Source organism: Heterocephalus glaber, unplaced genomic scaffold (assembly GCF_053883595.1).
Source record: "Heterocephalus glaber isolate CG9 unplaced genomic scaffold, H.glaber_assembly_v1.0 deba00001497, whole genome shotgun sequence".
NCBI classification, from domain to species: domain Eukaryota; kingdom Metazoa; phylum Chordata; class Mammalia; order Rodentia; family Bathyergidae; genus Heterocephalus; species Heterocephalus glaber.
In genome coordinates, this window is record NW_028258320.1 from 7444037 (window position 1) to 7463312 (window position 19276).

General features: G+C 45.5%; 1 long non-coding RNA gene across 6 annotated transcripts in view; it reads right to left on the reverse strand.

The window, feature by feature from the left end:
• LOC110349593 (uncharacterized) overlaps positions 1-14957 on the reverse strand; it is a 53864-nt gene extending 38907 nt beyond the window's left edge. For 5 of the 6 annotated variants that reach the window (XR_015440502.1, XR_015440501.1, XR_015440499.1 and 2 more), the window contains exons 1-2: positions 9324-14957; positions 1274-2344 (exon numbers count right to left, since the gene is read on the reverse strand). This is a non-coding gene — a long non-coding RNA (uncharacterized LOC110349593). The remainder of the gene's footprint in view (positions 1-1273; positions 2345-9323) is intronic. The other variant, XR_015440498.1, reaches the window with a different exon arrangement.
• Positions 14958-19276: the final 4319 nt, after the last annotated feature.

Below are 19276 nucleotides of genomic sequence, written 5' to 3' on the forward strand. Positions count from 1 at the left end.
AAGCAGTGTGCCTCTGAGGGTGCAGTGTGTGAAGCCATAGGTGCAGGAAACCAGGAATGTGGATCATCTAAGGAAAGCTGCACGGAGTGAGCAAAGCCAGCCAAAGAAAGAAGCCAGAGAGCAATAACAAGCAGCAGTGCCACAGGGGCAGACGCACCCAAGCCCTTTGGAGTTCACAACTTGCCAGACTGCCTCGGACGCTGGAAGTGAACTGTGGGATTTAATGTTTGCCCTGCTGGATTTTGGTCTTGCTTTGTTCCCATTCCTTGCTATCCCCCTTTGTAACTTTTGGAATGGAAATGTCTATCTTGTGCCCTTGAATGTTGGACACGTTTAACTTTCTTTTCACTTGTACCAGGGCTTGCAGTTAAGAGTTTGCCTGAAATCTCAGAGGAGACTTTGGACTTGAACTTTTCAGCAATGCTGAAGTTGTTAGGACTTTGGCAACTCTTGGAGATGGACTAAATGCCTTTTGCATAAAGGGATATGCATGAGTCCTCGGGGGTCCAGGGCTGGAATGTTATGGCTTGCGTTTAGATATCACCCCAAAGCTTCATACGGTCATAGGTGGGGCTTTTCAGAGGTGGCTGGATCTAGACTGTGTGATGCTGGGATTGATTCATGGTGCAAAGCTAGGCTCAAGAGCACTAGGATTAAGGGTGTGAGTGCTACCGCCCTAAGTAGCCTGGATAAGATATAAGGGATAGAAAGAGCTGTGGTCATCCCTGTTGCTGTTACCTTCTACCTGCCATGAACTGTTTCTTCTCTGTGATGCTTGTCTGTCATGCCACCCTGCCTTGGAGCCAGCCGATTATAGACTGAAACCTCTACATACTGTGAGTGAAATAAATCTTTCCTCCTTTAACTTTGGGTGTTGGGTATTTTGTCTCAGCAATGAGAAAAGTAACTAAGACACTTAGGCTTCTCATATAAGAGAAATGATGCCATATTTAAGGCTTATGTGTTTGATTGACTGTATTTTACCAAATATTATAGTCTTATGGTACACATCCATTTTCCTACAAATGACTCAAGTTTATCCTTTATGGCAGAGTAGTACAGTGGACCCTCAAAAGTTACAACCAGCCTGACATACAAAAAACTTGGGTTAATTAGGTTAATGGAAGATTCATCTGCCTGTTATCTATAGCGTATACCCAGGTAAAAATCCAGATCTCAGCTATATTGACTTACAACCAGCCCTTGGGAACCAATTGAGTTCATAAATTAATAATCCACTCTACTTCATTGTGTATCAATACATTTTCCTTACCCATTCATCTGTTGATGAACATATAGGCTGCTTCCAAGATTTAGCTACTGTGAGCTATGGTGCTGTAATCATGGGTGTGTATATATCACTGTAGTATGATGACTCTCTCTGGAAGATGCTTAGAAGGGAAATAACTGAGTGGAATGGAATTTCAAGTTTCAGTTTTTTGAGGAATCTCCATGCTGACTTCCATTAGTGGTTGTACCAGTTTACATTCTCACCAACAGTGTAGGAAGAATTCCTTTACCACCACCCCCCATCAGCATTTGTTATTGATTTATTGATGATGGCCATTCTTTCTGGGGCAAGATGGAATATCAATATTATTTTAATTTGTATTCCCTCTAATGGCCAGATACGTTGAACTCTTTCGGCTATTTTTACTCCTTCTAAGAGGTTCTATTTGGTTCATTTTTTTGGTTTGTTTTTGGTTTTTTGGTACCAGGGATCTAACTCGGGACCTTGTGCTTGCGAGGCAGGCAGTGGAACCACTGAGATAAATCCCTGGCTCCAGTTTCTCATTTTGTCACAGCCTTATACTTAAGTCATATCTCTGAGTGTCATCTCTTCTCCTGGCCTGTTTCCAGTTCCTGGGGTTCCCCATCCACCCTGGGGAACACACACAGAGCTCCAGCCACACTGCAGGCCCTTCACTGTCCTATCCAGCTGCTCCTGTGCCATCTCCTCCAGGAAGGGCAATCCCCAAGCATGTGCTGTTCTTGTGTCCTTCGCAGAAGCAGCAGCACAGAATTTGGCACATGGTACAGGTCCTTCCCTAGGCCATGGGAACTTGAGGAGCTTCACCAATGGTAGGAATTATTTCTAGGGAAAACAGGTGTCACAAGAGCATAGGATCTGGTGACAGGTGAGTGGCGTCCCCTGGCAGGCTGGCTCCTCCATTTCATTCTTGCAATGTGGGTCACCTCTTCTGATGTCCTTGCTGGGAGCTACACAAAGTCAGTTGTGAAAGTGATGGTTTCCTTCCTGTTCTTTGGAGCATGTCTCTCACCATCAGGGCCAAAGGTGGGTGGGTGAGGCCTCTTCTGCACTGTTTTTGGATTCTCTTAAGACCTGAGAAAGGGAGAGGAAAAGTTAAAATAGGGGCTAAATGGAAAAATGAGGATCTCAAACAGGAAACTTGATGTGCTGTGGGGTTTCATTTCTCATGTGCAAAGCACATTTTCTCCAACCTATCATTTCTGAAATAAATGAGCCATGATCATTTAATGCGAATGCATCCCAGACCTGAGTTGGGCCCTTGTAATTTGGAATCAAAAATGACTGACGGGTTGACGGAAAAGTTCTGCCAATAAATTACATACATCCTGTTAGTTCAGTCTCATACCTAAAAATATCTTGAATCTAAAGAGAAGCTGGCAGAGGCTATAGATTGACAAAAAAAAATTCAACCATAAAACCTAAGCAAAATTATATCCACATTCCCCAAGCTGTAGTTAAAATTAATTTGTTTTGAGACCAAAGTCAAATATGCCAGTACATCGTGTAATTCATTGAATTTGGTACAATGTTAATTTAAACTAGATTTTTAGCACTGTGTAGACTCAGCATCCAGATTGGATTTGGGTATGGTTTTCAATGGGAGCCCCGGGTATTACTCTTAGGGGTGGGGTGCATGTAAATCCATGAAGTGTTTGTTTCAGGAAGAAGCTAGGTGATAGGAATAAAGATAGTGGGCTCTAGTTCTAGACTGTCAAATTTGCTTACTTGCTTCAGTTTTTTCCATTTAAAAAGGCAGGTCCTTTTATAATTCCTGCCATAACAGACTGCTTATTGCCATGTAGCTGAAATCATTTCCACACAATTAGAGAAGGTACAGACTCCCCACAGGAAGTGATTTGGAGCCTTAGAGCTTCTCAGATAGCTCTTTGGAATCTTCTTCCGCTTCCTAGTAGAAAACCAGTGCCTGGTTGCAAAGGAGCCAGAGGTGTGCATGACCTGGGCTGAAATACGGACACCACTCCTCAGCTACTGTTCACCATCTTTGTTGCCAGTGGGGTCAGATAAAGCTAAATAATTTGTCTAACCTGATCCCCTTTTTCCCTACCTTGAGGGAATACGCCTATAAACTCACTGTAAACACAATTATGCCGTGCGAGGCTCTCATTAATCTAGTACAAACCACAGCCTGACATCCACTGGGCAGCATTTGCTCCATTTTTTTCTTAGCTTGTTTTCAGCGCCAACGTATCCTCACACTTCCTACCCAGAGGTGGTTATTTGCACAGCGTGATGTTGGGGGAAGACAGAATGGACCACAGCCAAGATTTGCCATTGCAAAAATGGTGCCCAGGACCCAGAGACAGTCGTGGATTATTAGGACAGGCTTTCAGAGGACTGACTCCAAGTTCATTTTGAAGAGCTGAAAACCCTGCCCTAATACTAAATAGGGGACTGAGTCCAGAGGCCATGTAGCCAGTGGTTTGTGTTCATTCATTTAGCATTTATTAGACACCCACACTTTATGCTAATTCCAAACTAGACATAGGGCTGCTATGGTGGACCAGAGGGATGTGATATCTACACCTTGAGAGCAGAGTCTACTGGCTTTGGCCTGGAGTTCTATCACACGTCCTTGTAGGTTCAGACATTAGCTAGGGACAGCCACAGCTCTAGGCTCAGGAAAAACCCATTTATCAAATTCTTTCAAACCATAACAGCAAAGATATTAACATTTAATCTCAACGCATGAATATTTATGTACATAGATATAAGATACATATGTATATAACAAAAGTATTACTACATATAAAAAGAGTTCCAGAAACAATATTTATGTTTATCAAAGTATGATGCACTCTGATCTTCTCTCTCTCTCTGCTTTGACCACCTGCTATTGAAGGTGTAGGTTTGGTTTGTAGCTGAGTCTTCCCTGGAGCTTAGGATGTGGTGACTTTGGTGGAAATGTGATTAAATGAAGCTTTTCAAAGAGTTGAATTGTGGTGTGGAGGATGAAGAGCCAGCTGCTCTTGCTTGATTGAGGGGCTGGAGTCCAAGCCAGAGAAAGCGAGCTTAAATGGTGATGGCTGAGATTAAGTGTGGACAGAGAGGTTAGTGGCCAAAGTTGCCAACTGACATTGAGAAAACTGCCCTGGGAAATGAAAGCAGGGGAGGGATGACAGTCCAGCACAGACCTAAAGCAAGGCCTCCTAGGGTCTTTTGGGGAGAAGGGGCTGGGCTCACTATCTAGAGTGGAACCAAACACACCCCAAAGGAACAGGGTGTGTATACAAAAGTCTAGGGACTCATGGGTCAGGCCTTGGGAAGGACCCTCCGTCTCCGGAATCCAGAATCCAGGCCCACTTCAGCTGCCTTTCTCCGGGGATTACAGAGGCGATGGGGAGAGGGGCATCATGCATGGTGGCACCTCGAGTTCCCCGTGCTTTCTGCAGAGGAAGTGGGGATGTTGATCTGGAGAGGAAAAGCCCAGGGAGACTCCTCTAGATATTCAAAAAAGCACCCCTTGGGGGAAGGAATAGATGTCATGTGATTCTTTGGATGGCAGAACTAGAATCATTAGGTAACAGGAACAGGAAGGCAGAACTTTGAGGAGTAGACCCTGTGAGATCCAAATGCCTAGAATTGCTCTGGAAAAGGGTGGATCCATTTGCATCCACTGACCTTTCACGAATTCCTCATTGTACAGCATGCCAGTGTATTATTCTTGAGGATCTCATAAGAATATTATACACTGATTAAGAAATACAATTTAGTAACTTGAATTTCTTCCAGTTCCAAGATCTTGCTCAAGGATACCAGGGGCCTCAACTTAGGAAGAAGATCTGATAGACCAAGGACACAGACAGGAGCCTCAGCTTATTTTATGTAGGGAACCCCACGGCCAAGAGCTGATCTCTCCAGGTTCCCCACTATTCACAGGAAGAAGTCCAGTTCCTCAGTCATTGTGACACCCTACACCTCACTGCTGCCCCTAAATGGTGTTTCTCTAGGTCCTGCCCCAGCTGCTCTTCCTATCTGGTGCTAGTGTCTGTGCTGACTTTCTGGAACTCACTCTCTCTGCCTCTCCACTGTGGCCCTCATGCCCACCATCCAAAACTTTCTCCATGGAGCCTTCCCTGACTGCCAGGACCACGTTCTATCCTGCTGCCTATCGCACACCTGTCTGTGGTTGTCATTTGGGATTTCTTACACTGTCTGAGGGGATCTCCTGGGTAGATGGTTAACTATGGGCACCGGTGTAATAATTCCCCTTACCAGCTGGATGGCAGTCTTCTGGGGGGCAGAGACCACACACTCTGCGGTTATGCCCTATTGCCACAGAGAGAGTTTGCTTTCAGTTCATCTGACTTTGGCTGCCAGTGAACTAGACCTTTCTCTGCCCAATCTCTTCACAACAACACTGTCCCAGGTCAAACCTCTTATTTATATGAAAAAAAGTCTCACAGGTAACAATGATGGAAACATTTCAAGGTGCTTATGGCAGGGGCTCATGGCCTTTGAACCATAAATGTTTCTATTTTTATTTACAAGTATCTAGATAGCATTTACCATGTGCCACGCACCAGCCCCTGGGGTCCACTAGCCCTTCGAAAAGCATACACTGTCTCATTTCCTTCTTTCCTTCCTTTTTTTGAGACAGGGTCTCACTATGTAGTTCAAGCAGGCTTTGAACTCACTGTGGAGCCCAGGTTAGGCTTGAACTCATGGTAATTGTGTGTCACCACAGCCGGCTCCTCCTCATTTTGTCACATCTCCTTGGTTTGTCACTGTGTGGCAGTCATTCACTGACCCCAGTTCTGTGTCCCAGCAAAGATCTAGAGCTCTGGGAGGATTGTAGGGTCTTTTGTTTTCTTGTGGGCTTGTAGTTGCCTGGAATGAGCCACCCGTCTCCAAGGTCTCCAACAAGACTGCTAGTATTTTTCTGCAGCCCATTTCCTTCCAGCACTCTTTGCTTGTTCTGCCTTGCAGTCTGCTCTGCTGCTTAAGCCATTTAAAGGGCTGTGGCGTGAAGCCCCTTCCTCGTAGTTCTTCATGCAGTGGGGTAAAGGGTGGACCCTTAAGGATGTTCTCAGAAGGAATACAGTATTGCTTCTTGAAGGCCTGTCCCGCACACGGAAATGTGGTGTGACGTCTGGTCACATCAGAGAGAAGCCATTTCCTTCCACACTCGGAGTGTAAGGGGGAGTGTTATTAAACTCTTGCCTTGTATGACGCTCATCTTCCCTACCTCATTCCACATGCATGCACACCTCACAATCTACTCTGCATTTCCAAACATCTGATGGAACTGTACATTAAAAGTTAGTGTAAGACTGAAATTCTACCATCTCAAAAACAAAAATCAAAACCCCAGTTTCTGAAAACAATACTTTTCTTAAACCAATAGATGGAAGAGGATAGAATTCAGGGATTTGGGTGTTGTGACCCGAGTTGGTAATTTTTACATTTTTACAGATGAGGAAACTGAGCCCCAGGAAGGTGAAATCATTCACCTGAGGCCACACAGTTCATTCATGATTGAACTGGACTGAAGATTTCCCATCTTTGGGGTCCTGGTGGTTAATCTTCACTGGAGATGGCAAATCTCAATAGTACACGAATAGCCATTTTCCTCCACACACTTGGACATGCTGATGAAAATTTAGTTAACTGCTGTTTTATTTGGATGTACTCACCCTGGGATTTTTGAAATTGATTGGCCCTGACTGCTTGCTGGTATCACAAATAGGCTGAAATTATTCTATTGTTATTCAAATTGCATGCTTTCCTAAAAGGCTTATTAGATGCAAAAACTTGGAAAACCAAATAGGTTAGAGCTTTCAAAAGTTGTTTTCTAAAGAAAAGAAAGAACATTTTCTAGATGACAAAAAATGTAATATGATTATTAGGAGTTGATCTTATGCATCCAATCGGAACATTGGAGGCACGGAGAGGGCTCATAGGAGATTTGTTTGCCAACTCTTTCAACGAATCCATGCAATTAGATTTGTTTCACCAGACATCGATTGCTGAATATCTACAAAGCAATGTTCAAGCAGGAACATTGGATGGATCTAAAGGAGCACAAAACCTATTTGTTAATAGGGCAGAGTTCTCCAGAACATGCTTCAGGTTTGAGAATACAACCCTCCTCCACATGAAACCGACTCTTTGGTCAAAGATAGAGGAGGAGCTACCTTCTCTCCTTCAATCAAGTTCTTAAATGTACACTTTTTAACCTTTATTGAGTCCACTTATAATATCGGTTGGATTCTTTTGATAGAACAAATTTCATGTGGATAAACACTATACACCTGTGATGGTTCCTTTGCACACATGTTGCTTATTGAATAAGTAGAATATGATTTTTGTTAGTCCCCAAAACTGTTTTCTCTAAACTCCTATGAAGGGAGGGCAGAAAGGAGTCATTCGGGAAAGCCCAGAGCCACCTTGTGTTGTCCCCGTTCTGTATTTTACAGATATTTTATAGATACCGGTAGTATCCTTCCCAGGTGTTCCTGATTAAAGAATCTTCTGTCACTTTAAGCTATTTCAAATCTCCCTGTTTGATATATTTTACTTTGTTACTCCCCCTTCTCTTATTCCAATCTTTTGCTCTGTTTTTCTCTTTGTTTCCTGGGTTGCTTTGCCCAGCTCATTATGCTTCAGGGGATGGAGAATGAGAACATGCAAGTTACCACAGTGGGACTGCCAGGACTCAGGAGGTGGAGGAAGTATGTGCATTCTCAGAAGCAGACGACGCCCCTGGAGTCTCATCAGCCTTTGGCCCTGGCTGTAACCTGGACGATGTCCACTGGGAGCAGCCTGTGGGCCCCCTGCATTCCTCTCTGGTGACCAGTTGCTGGTGGGGATGCCAGCTGCTCATGGGCCTGCTAGATGCCAAATGTTTCTTTCTGTAGTGGTTGTTAGGCTTTCAGAAATGCTGATATATTTTGGCTTACTTCCCCTTCCACTTCCCACACCTGTTGGTTGTCTGATTAGGTGAACAAATAAATTGCCCCAATTTCCTCTTCTACCAATGGAATCTTTCCAAATCCGTCTGACAGGACTCCTGAATCCAAGGCTTACATTCGTCTCGCTGGAATCTGGGTCTGTTGCAGTGGGAGGCACCCTCAGCATCTAGGTTATGCTGCCAATTACTTTTCATCATAGTTGAGGAAGCCTTTTTACAAACCAAAGTTTAAATCTTAGATGCTCACTGCAGTTGCATTATGTTGGCATCTGAATGGATTTGAGAGGGAGACCCAGCCTGCCACTTGTCTGAATGAGGGTGCACCCAGACATGTGTAAGATGGAAGAGGTGATTCTGCTTTCTCCTTGCTCAGTTTCGGCATCTTTTACTCTTCATACTGTATATTTGTGTGATTTGGGGTTTAAGAGGAATTTTTATTCTGTGCCATTTTCCTTTGTGAACCAATTCTAGGATCTTGCAAGTATGGCTGCTTGGATTAAATTCGGGACAAGGACAAACACATCCTGTCCTTGTTTCTTACCCTCTTTCCCCCCAATTCAGGTTCCCAGGAGCATGGTTTTTAAGTCAGGGAACTAGGTTACTTCCACTCCATGCACATCGGAACCTAGGATCTGGAAACTGGCACTAGGGTGGGTAGTCAAGGTCACACAGCTGGTTAGTAAGAGCAAGCAACTGAATTTCTACTCCTGAGACCACAGGCCATTGCCCTGGAAAGAGCATATTGGCTTCCTCTTCCTTCTTTTGGTTCCAAATCTCTTCTAGCACCTTATAAATATTTATTGTCCATGTCTGGTGCCACTTAGTTCAAGCTGAGCACAGATTTCCTAAGGATCTGTTGCCAACGATCACCTCTGGAACTCTACCCATTCCTACTGGAGTCTAAAGTTCACGCCCACCCTTACATTTCCATCATCACATGTATGGAAGCTTACATTGTCCTTGCTACCCATTTCTGTGGGGCAAGGGCTCTAGAACCACGTGAACCTGGATGGAGTCTGTCTAGAGTAATCCTGGAATTCATTAACTATCACTAACCACTGCTGGAGATGCGTTTACAAGGGACCTGGCATTATAAAAATTCTATTCGTCAACTCTTACCAGCAAGTCCTGAGGTAGGTAGTGTTTTCCATCTTCCAAATGAGGGAGTGCAGGTCCAGGGCACCACACAGTCAGGGGCTGGAATGGATGCCTGATCGGTCTGCTCTGCAGCCTGTGCTTCAGACTTTGAGGCTCTTCTGACTCATGGTCATTTGGAACCAGGGCATCTCTACACCATCCACAGCTCCGTTCATGGTATGAACTATTTGTCATATGACTCGAATAGTCAGGGGAAGGTATGGGGTGGGCTGCCACTTTACGAAGCCACCTAAAATGATTTTACCTTCAGTTTATAAGGAGAACTTTATGGATGAACTTGGTCATCCAATTCTGAAATCCTAGGGGAAGCAGGCAGTTTGGAACTTGAGGTAAGTTTAGGGAAAACAAGGAAATAATACTTCTCTCCTAGCACGTAATAAAGTTATGGAACTCATTACCTTGAGAGGCTGTGCAGACAGGAAATGTAAATGGATTAAAAAGAGTTCGGACAAATTTATGAATGACAGAGTCATAAAAGGCTTCTAACAGAAGCTGGAATATATGAGGTGTGACTATAAAGTAATGAAAATCTTTTTTAGAAAATAAAAAACCAGGAGATGTGTATCCCAATAAATATGTCTTTTTCTCTCAGAATAAGTGCCTTGGGAGAAGACCGATTCTTACTTATTTTAATATTATTTATGGAAAACATTTTTGGAATCCATAGAAATTGAAGATTAAACCCTACCCCAATTTTATAGATGAGGAAACTGAAACTTACAGTGATGTAGTAACTTGTTCACAGGTGCCCAGAATCAGTTGTGGGTCAGAACCTGGTCACCTGTGTCACATGCTCTTCCCTGCCATGTGCAGTCTTCTGCTTTAAATTTCTTCAGAGTCTATGGCAAATTCTTTTGGATACCCTAACATGGTAAATCCTTACCTTTTGTCAACATGAAACTGCCTGGATGGATTTAGATTTAACTCTGGATAAGTGTTTATGCTGTATACGAATTTGTTCAAAACTTGAGCAGTTTTTTACTCAGAGGAAGAACCAATAAAACCGGACTTGTTTTGCTGGGTTTCCTGGGTCCTCCTCTTCCACTGGAGGTAGAGGGGGACCATTTTGGAGCTTTCAGAATTCCCTCCCAGGCACCCTGCAGAACTAATGCCAACAGCTCAAAGACGGTTTGAATAATAAAAAGGAGACAAGAGAGCTGACATAGCAGGGTTCAAACCAGAGCAGAGACAGAACAGAGCAAAGAACAAGAGAACTGCAGAGGCTCAGATGAAAAAGCAGAGAGAAGGATCCAATCCCTTCAGAGGCAACAAATATGGGGACCAGGATGGATCTCATCAACATCTGACCATAGACATAGCTCACTGGGAGCTTGGTGGTTTGTATCCATTCATGCCCTGCCTGTTGAATTCACTTTGATCACCAAATATCCTTTTTATTTGGATTTCTAAGAAAAATAATGGGGAGGTAAGTGATGGAGGGGAAGATCTGCACAGAGAAACCCCAAAGTCCATGAAGTGCATCTGCTCACTTTTTGCTTAGGCTTGGAAACCGCTTCCTCTTATGGATTTACAGCCTTGAACCAAAGCTAACAAGGAAAAGACAAACATGTCACCAAAAGGAACATGTTGACATGTGTTGATGTCTCTGCCAGACTTTATAACACAACCCAGAAGGAACCCTGGGAGCTGGCTGTCCTGCAGTGCGTGCTGGTTGACGGTGTGGTTCTGGGGAACTCTGGGAGGGGGATACCCTGGAGAGGTCTGGGCCAACAAGGACAGCTGGAAACAGTGGCTCTCTAGCCTATAACTGTCGAGGTTAAATAAGTTGACTTTTGTTCTTATGATTTTTGAAAGTCATGTACCTGAAGACCTGGATGGGACAGAACTGAAAAAGCATGGTTATCAGATTTGGCAAAAATTTGTGGAGCAGAATCAGTAGGAAGAGAGGATATGCATCTACATGTGTTTGTAGACACACATACACATGTACAGGCACACACATGTGTGCGCAGGCTGATAACACTTCTATAGGCATCCATGAGTCATACACTTCCTTCGGGGGCTTGGTGGGGATGGAGAGGGTGTGTGGTCCTATTCTGTGTAGAAGCACAGATGGGTGCACCTGCTGCTTCACACCCACAACAGAATGATCATGTCCTTTTGGGCTAAGAAAGGGGGCAGGGAGGGTTGAGCCTTAGCCGTAGGTGTGAAGTTACTAATAGTCGGAAGCTGCTTATTCTAAAACATCTCCAAGTCTCCTTAATCCCACCGGGCTTCATCCCAGCCCCGCAGAGCCATGTAGAATTGACAGCTACAGAGGTTCAAAAAGGGACCCCAGAATGCTATTTTGAAAAAGACCTTAATTTCTTGGGGGACCCCGTTGCTCTCCTGAAACGAGTAGATGACAGTCATTTCTACCTTGGGTAGAGGCTGCTGGCAGTGTTGCTACCTAGGGCAGCAGCATCCTCGGGGTACAATTGGGGGCCATGGCTTACTCTGCAGTGTTGTGAAGGTACAGGGGGTTGTGGAGCTTTGGTGTTTTTACTCAGGAACGGACAGCTTTCTTACTCTTGCTTATCTGTGTTACTGATCCAACAGGCTGGACTGGCTTTTCTTATTCCTCCAGTCTTTGGCAGAAGTGGCTCCAGATCCGTGGTGGGCAAGGCCATGTGTGTGTCATAATCAGGCCATGGTGGGCCCAAAGATGGTGGAGTCCAAAGTGGGGGCACACAGCCAGCAGGCCCATCTCCACCCAAACCTCTGGCTCTGGCCACTAGTGTCTAAGCTTGGGTTAGAGCAAACCTCTTTGAAAGGTGGCAAGTTTTACTGAAGAAAACTCATTCGTTTTCAAATTAGAACACATGTTCCAAATTGAAAAAAATACCTTGCAACTAGGAAATAGAAGACAAGCAATGCCTGTCAGACCTTGAGGGGCAAAGAAAACACTATCATTTGAGCCATGAGCAACCTGAGGGCCAGGACAGGAGGTGCTGGCTGGTTCTGGCAGCCTCCTGGGTTTTCACCTAAGGGACTGATGAGTAACCTCAGATGCTTATTACTCCCTGGCAAACTAAACATCCTTGCCCCTATCCTGAGACCATTTCTCAAAGGTTGAAGGGAGAGTTAATCCTGGCTTACTGTAGCTGTCTTGAGTTTAGATGGAAGAAATCTCTTAGCTTCAAATAGAAATTTCAGAAATAAAGAGCAAGGAGGGGGGAAAGTAAAACAAAAAATCAGGGCTTTGGCAGGAGCCTGAGGGGGAAATGTCCAATGTGAAGAGGCCCCAAAGCTGGGCCAGGCCCCTCTCTGTGGCTCCACCCCAGGCCTCAGTGCCTCAACCTGGGGGGCTTCCCCATACCCTAACCCACAGATCCTAACCCCATTATTCCCAGTAACTTCAAAGGAAATGGAAAGCAGGAAACCACCCCTGAGATTCATCTACTTGATCTTTGTCTCATGCTTCAAAAAGGCAGCATCTGCCCCTTTAAAATCCAGGTGCTTGGGGAAAATATACCTGCCAGAGAATAAGAATCATTTTCTCCAGCCCTTCTTCAGGCCAGCCCCAGAGTCTGCCCCTAGGAGGAGGGCAGGGCAGCAGGCACAAGTGTGACCAGCCAGTGTGCTTTGGGGCCCCAGCTCCACCACCGCCTGGTCCCTCCATCTGCAGATGGGATTGGTCGTGGGGAACGTGACAGTTATGCTTGGCATTTTGGTAGCCACTCTGGAGATTTTGGCATCTATACTAAATTCCATGACATTAAAAGAAAACGTTAGCTTTAAGATGTGCAGTGTGGGGCTGGGGACTTAGCTCAGTGGTGCCGTTGCCTGCCTCAAAAGGTCCCAAGTTCAATCCCTGGTACCAAAAAAGTACATGCAGTGTGATCAAAAAATGTGGCTAATATGCAAATTTTAAAAAGCATTACAGCAAAGACATATTGCTATTAATCCCCCTCACAATATGTCACTTTGCTTCAAACACACTTGTCCTACTGTTCTGAAGCAGGTCTGAAGTCCTCTTTCCTGGGTGTCTTTAGTTGGCTGTTGTGGCTGCTTCCACATCCTGAATCTTTTTCAAAACGTTTTCCTTTCATGGTCATTTTGACTTTAGAAAAGAGCCAGAAGCTGCACAGTGCCAGATCTAGTGAAGAAGATGGGTGAGGACACAGCATAATGTATTTTTTGTGAGCCTATCTTTCTGTTGGATAGCATTCAGCACCAGCATTCATTGAGTTTTTTGGGGGGGCACTGGGGATCAAACTCATGACCTTGTACTTGCAAAGCAGGAGCTGGAACCACTGAGCTAAATCCCCGGCCCCACACTATTTTTTTTTAATCACACCTGATAAAGTCACTCGGGAAAGAGGACTTCCAGAACCACTTCAGAAAGTGGCAAGAATGATAAGTGTTCAAAGCTGGGGGGTGGTATTTTTCTGTAAGTGTTTTTTAACCTTTTACTAATACATGTTTGCAGTACCTAATGGTCACATTCCCCACGTAGAGTTGGGACACGTACACAACACATCTTAATTTTTTTTTTATCTTCCCTCCTCACATTGCTTGGTCCCCCTTCTCATTTGCAGAACATCTATCTCCCTCCTATCATATTGTTCTGTATGTTTTGGGTTTCTCATATAAGAGTAACTATGTGATATTTAAGCTTGTGTATCCAAAACACATGCCATATATTGTGATCACACTACATATATATATGTAGTGATATTACATATATATTTGAATGACTGAAGGAATAACCAGGCCATTGTTAATCATGTGAGGCAGGATTGGGGGAAGAACTATTGTTTTTCATTTATAGTTACATTGTTTCATTTGTTATAAGAAACACCTATTTTTTGTTATCAAAAAGATCTAATAAAAATCAAAACCTGCTCAAAAATATCTCAGCTGTAAAAAAATTATCAAATGGTTTCTGGGAAAGACCAGGCACATAATCCTGACCCCTCCCTGCCCCCAAGCCCAGGCCAAGGGAGGGAAGGACTCCAGGAAGGGGTGAAGGCAGGGTGCGTGCTGAGAGCACAGAGCGAATGGGATACAGTGTTTAGCCACAGGACTGCTGAGTTTTGCCAAGGGGGCTCCTGTTGAATTACACTTTGGGGGGACAACTTCATGGGTGCTGGGGGGCCAAAGGGGGCCACTGTGAAGAGCAGAGTGCGGGACAAGCATGGACTCAGCGTGAGCGCTCCCCTTCTTCCCTCCCATTTACCCACCCCCCCCATTTTCTTCCTCCCCCCCCCTTCTCCCTCCCAAGTGGTCTTCACCCCAGGCTGCACACTGCTTTTAAGCCCATCTCATAGACCGAGCCCTACAGCCTTGGTGATGCCGAGGGACTATCTTGGTGCGTGCAGGGCTCACAGTCCTCAGTCAGAGGGTGTCTGCTTGCTATCGAATGGGCTAGAGACCAGCAGTGTCTTCCAGGCTATTTGTCCCCTGCTATGAATTGGTCAAGAAATTTGACGGATGTGAAAGGTTACCAATTATTTTAGGACAGAAATGTTTTTCTGTTGTTTAAAAAAAGGAAAGTACAAAAGTGCTCAGGGAGAAAAGGGAGCTTTGAAGGAAAAAGAGAAGGTATAGAGAAGAGATGTCCTGCACGCAGCATAAACCATAGGAAGAGCAAGAGGACAGCAGCAGCAGGGGTGAGTGCTGCGTCCTTTTATGTCTTCTTCGTAGTTGGTCCAGGTGGTACCACTTGAGCGCGTGCTAGAAGATTGCTGTCAGGTGCCAGGTTTGGCGTGTTCTGTTGTCAGACTCATGCAGCACTGGGTGCAGCACTTGGTTGGATCCCGTGTGGGGCTTATTAACCACGGGCAAGGACCAGGTGCTGCTGCTCTGCTGCTGCGGTTAACAAGTCTCCTGATTTGTAGGTCGTGTCCAGCTGCTCCAGACGCATGGCCGTGGCCTGGCCTCCTACTACATGCTGGGCCTTCCCCTCCTCCAGGATCACTTAGGTCTGCCGGTTCAGCCCTGCTCTGGGGTGATGCTCATCCTGAGCTTATCCCCAGCTGATGGAAGGACAGCATCACAACTTGTCCAGGGTTCCAGCAACCTCCAAGGGGATAAGCTGGGCCCAGCAGGACTCGGGAGAGTAGAGGCTCAGGGCTGCGCTGTATGGGGGACCAGGGACACAAGGGAGGAGCAGCACTGTGTGGCTTTGCTCATCGGAGATGTCTGGGCTAAGAGTGCCCCCTGGCACCTGGGAAGAGGGCTCTGGGACGGTTCACATCCTGTGCTCATTTTAGTATTTTAATCTGAGTCCTCCGGAAGAGTTGGGATTTTCCTCCTTCCCAAAGCTTCCTTGTTTTCATGCTGCCTCCCCTCTGAGGAAGAGAGCTTTGAGGATGACACACAAAAGAGATTTTTTTTTTTTTAGCAATAAACTTATCAAAGTTACACTGCATGAGGTCACTGTGGGCAAGGATTTGCTGGGTTTGAGGGTACCCCTTTCTGTAGCTCCCAGGACCTTAAAGCTCCTGGAGACCAGGTGGGGCCCGGGTTGCAGGGATGGGGCGTCTGTGTCCCATCTCCACACTCATGTTGCCTGCCGTGTAGCTCTCCTCCTCCCATCAGGTACTTCTGGTCACCTTTCTGCTCTACAACGACCCCTCTCCAGTATGATCGTCTGGTACCAAGTGGCCTCCCTGAGACAAAGGTGCTTTTTATTTTTGCTTCATAGCCCGTCTTTCCAGTCGCTTGTGATGGAGCCCTTGTTAGGGTGGGAACCTGGGGAACATCTCTAAGGCAGCTCAGAGCCAATGCCATGAGGAGCGATATGAGTGGCTGCTCCACAGGGCTGTCACGGCCTGACCCTGGTGGTGGAGTAGGTCCCGGGTCCCCAGGTTTGCAGCCACCATACACATGGGGCATTCCTGCCAACACACACACAATTATGCTGTCCCTTAATTAGAAACCTTGTTTTTACCAGGATAGCCTCTGAGGCTTGTCAACAAAAACATATTTGTACCAGGGCCTTAAGACACACAGGCACATAAATTGCCAATTATTCCGCATTCACAGTCCCTGGCAAGGCACAGGCAAGAGCTGTTTGCTTTCCCTTAGAACAAATTAAGACTGCCTTTCATGGCAACTTACTTGTGGGGGTAATTTTCCACCTCATTTAATTAGGCTAATTGATTCAGCTGCCCCGTCCAGGGGCTGCAGGGTGCTGATGCTTGAGGCAGATTTCTTTGGTTCTGTTTGGAGTTGGCTTTGCACAGCAGCCTGATTAGCTTTCCTGTTTTCAGACCCAAAGTGGCCTTTTTTAACCTTGTGTATCTGACTCTGCGGCACGAGAGTGAGGATGCATGGGGAGCCACTAGTTTACGACGCTCTCGGAAAAGGCTGGGTGCTGAGCCCAGGTGGGGATTCTACCCCAGGGACAAGGATGCCACTGAGGCTGAGAGGGAACTGAAACTTCTGGGGCCCAGGAGACAGGGCACCCAACAGATTCCAGCATGACCAAGCATTATCCTTGCCCATAATGTCAGTATGGATTTTGCAGGAGGCTGTGTCCCAAGTGTCCAGTCCATGGATTGTTATGAGTAGATTTTAGGAAAAATAAAAAAGATGTAGATACAGGCTGGGCAACCCCGATCTGGAAACCTGAAGTCTGACGTGCTCCACCGACCTGACCAAAAGTGGAAAATTCCACACCAGAGAACTTTGTTTCAGGCACCTTATTAAACATCTGTACAAAAGGACCTCCAGTCTGTGGATATAAGGTGTAGGAAACATAAATGAGGATCACAGTTAGACTTAGGTCACATTCCCTACCCAACTCATTATGCATATGCAAAGATTCCCAAATAGAAAGATATCTGAAATTCGGTACACTTCTGGTCCCAAACCCTTCAGAAGAGGGATGATTCGCCTGTGCTTAGATCCTACTAAAGGACAAAATGTTCTATTCACCTTTCCGTGTTCTCCTTCCTGCCTGTTTCCTGACTCTTGTGTGTTTAGTGGGACCCCGAGTGTGCAGGAGCAGCTGCATGTTCACTGAGCTGGTGTCCACAAGGTGGCTATGAGCCCACGGCCATATGGCCATATGGCCCGTCCTCGACTCCAGGTACGAACCATTGAACCCTCACTGCCACCTGGTGAGCCAGGTATGATACTCTCTCCATGTATAGAGGGGGAAACTAAGGCAGGAGAGGTTATGGCTGCAAGTGATTCTGCCCTGAGTCCCATAGCATGGTGTCAGGGCTCACTCTTTCCTTTCCTACCATTCCCGGAAATGCTCTTGGTGCAGAAAAACAAGGGTGAGTTTCCGTGTTTTGCAGGAGGGTCCTGTGTCCCTCTCCTGGACTGATATATAAACGTCCTCCTGGTAGATTAGTGAGGGAAAGCAGACTTTGTGTCAATATTGGTCAGAAACAGAGGTTGGCTGATGTTCAGTAAAGGGCTGGATGTGGAATACATAGGCCATATATGGCCTCTGCTGTAGCTCCTCAACTCTACCTTGTCACCTGAACCAGTGTAGACAGTGTGTAAACAAGTAGGAGTGGCTGTGTTCCAATAAATCTTTATTTACAAAGCCAGCAGCCAGCCAGAGTTGACCCACAAGCCACTGTTTGCCAACTTGCGGCTTGAAAAATGGTATTTGTATGAGCTTCGACTATTACAAAACAGTCTGGATACAAAACAGAACCTACAATCCTATTTCCCTTATCATCAAATGTGTTGCATGTTTTCCTATCCAGGCTGATTTCTTGAGGCTTCCTTTGCTCTCTCTTTTTCTTCTGACAGATGACAGCTCTGTGTGCTGAATAAACCAGAATTTGTGATTTTCCTTAGCCTAAAAGCAAGGTGGTCAGGCCACCCAGGGCCGTGGCAAACAGCAGTGGGTAAGAGAACAAGGCCCTCTCCAATAAACAGCCTGGACTGTTTATTGAGTTTTCGAGGCTGTAAGCCCTCAGGGAAATTCCAGGAGCCTGAGGTTGGCAGAGACACAGAGTGGGGTGTATCCTGTTGTCACTGACCAACAGCAAATGTACCCTTACCCTAATGCCTTTGAACAACCCTGTTTTTTGGGGGTTTTTTTGGTACTGGGGATCGAACTCAGGTCCTTGTGCTTGCAAGGCAGGCAGCGGAACCACTGAGCTAAATCCCGGCCCCTAATGCTTTTGAGAACAACACTGTAGCCATTCTCCTGTCCTCATTAAGTCAGAATTTGCAGGGTGACTCTTTGAAGCCTAGTTAAATACACTGAGGCTTTTTTGAGATTCAGGAGGTGCCACCTAGCAAGGAGGATGCCAAGTATCAGAGCTTCTCTTGGGGAGCCGGAGCAGGATGTGTAGGTGCTGGGGAAGGGGCCGTGCTTCCTGGAGAAACTGGCATAGCTCAGCCCATGTGTTAATTACAATAATTACAATAATATACCCTTACAAAGAGAAGGAAGATGAAACAGGGTCAACATTCACAGGTCTAAGACACAGAAAACCACAATAGGTGTGATGATTTAAAGATATAAAAAATGTAGTATCAAAATGTGAAGGGGAGTTGGGGAGATAAAAAAAGATGCACATACATATAAAAGTATCCCATTATGTAGGCAACTTGATCCACAAGGCCAGGAACGTGCCCCTCAAAGTGAATGATTTAAGCATTTTTTAAGGTAAAAAAGCTTTAAATTCATGTGTAAAAACTGCATTTTTTTTTCCAACCAGATCTTGGAACTTGTTAAATTTTATTCATTCAGTTGGTGTTTATTGAGCACCATTTATCTGACACTGTGTTAGACTCCAAGATGAAGAATATACAAAACTAAATTTCTGCCCCCGAGGGGCTATTTTCTGCTCCACTATAGCACAAGTGGACTTGGTCTTTCTTTTTTTGGATGTTTCCCCAGGTAGGGAAAAGGAGCATCCTGGTCTCCTCACCAAGGGCCTTGTTTATGCCCGTTGTCCCACGGGACTATTAGTAGCCCCAACATTGGCTCG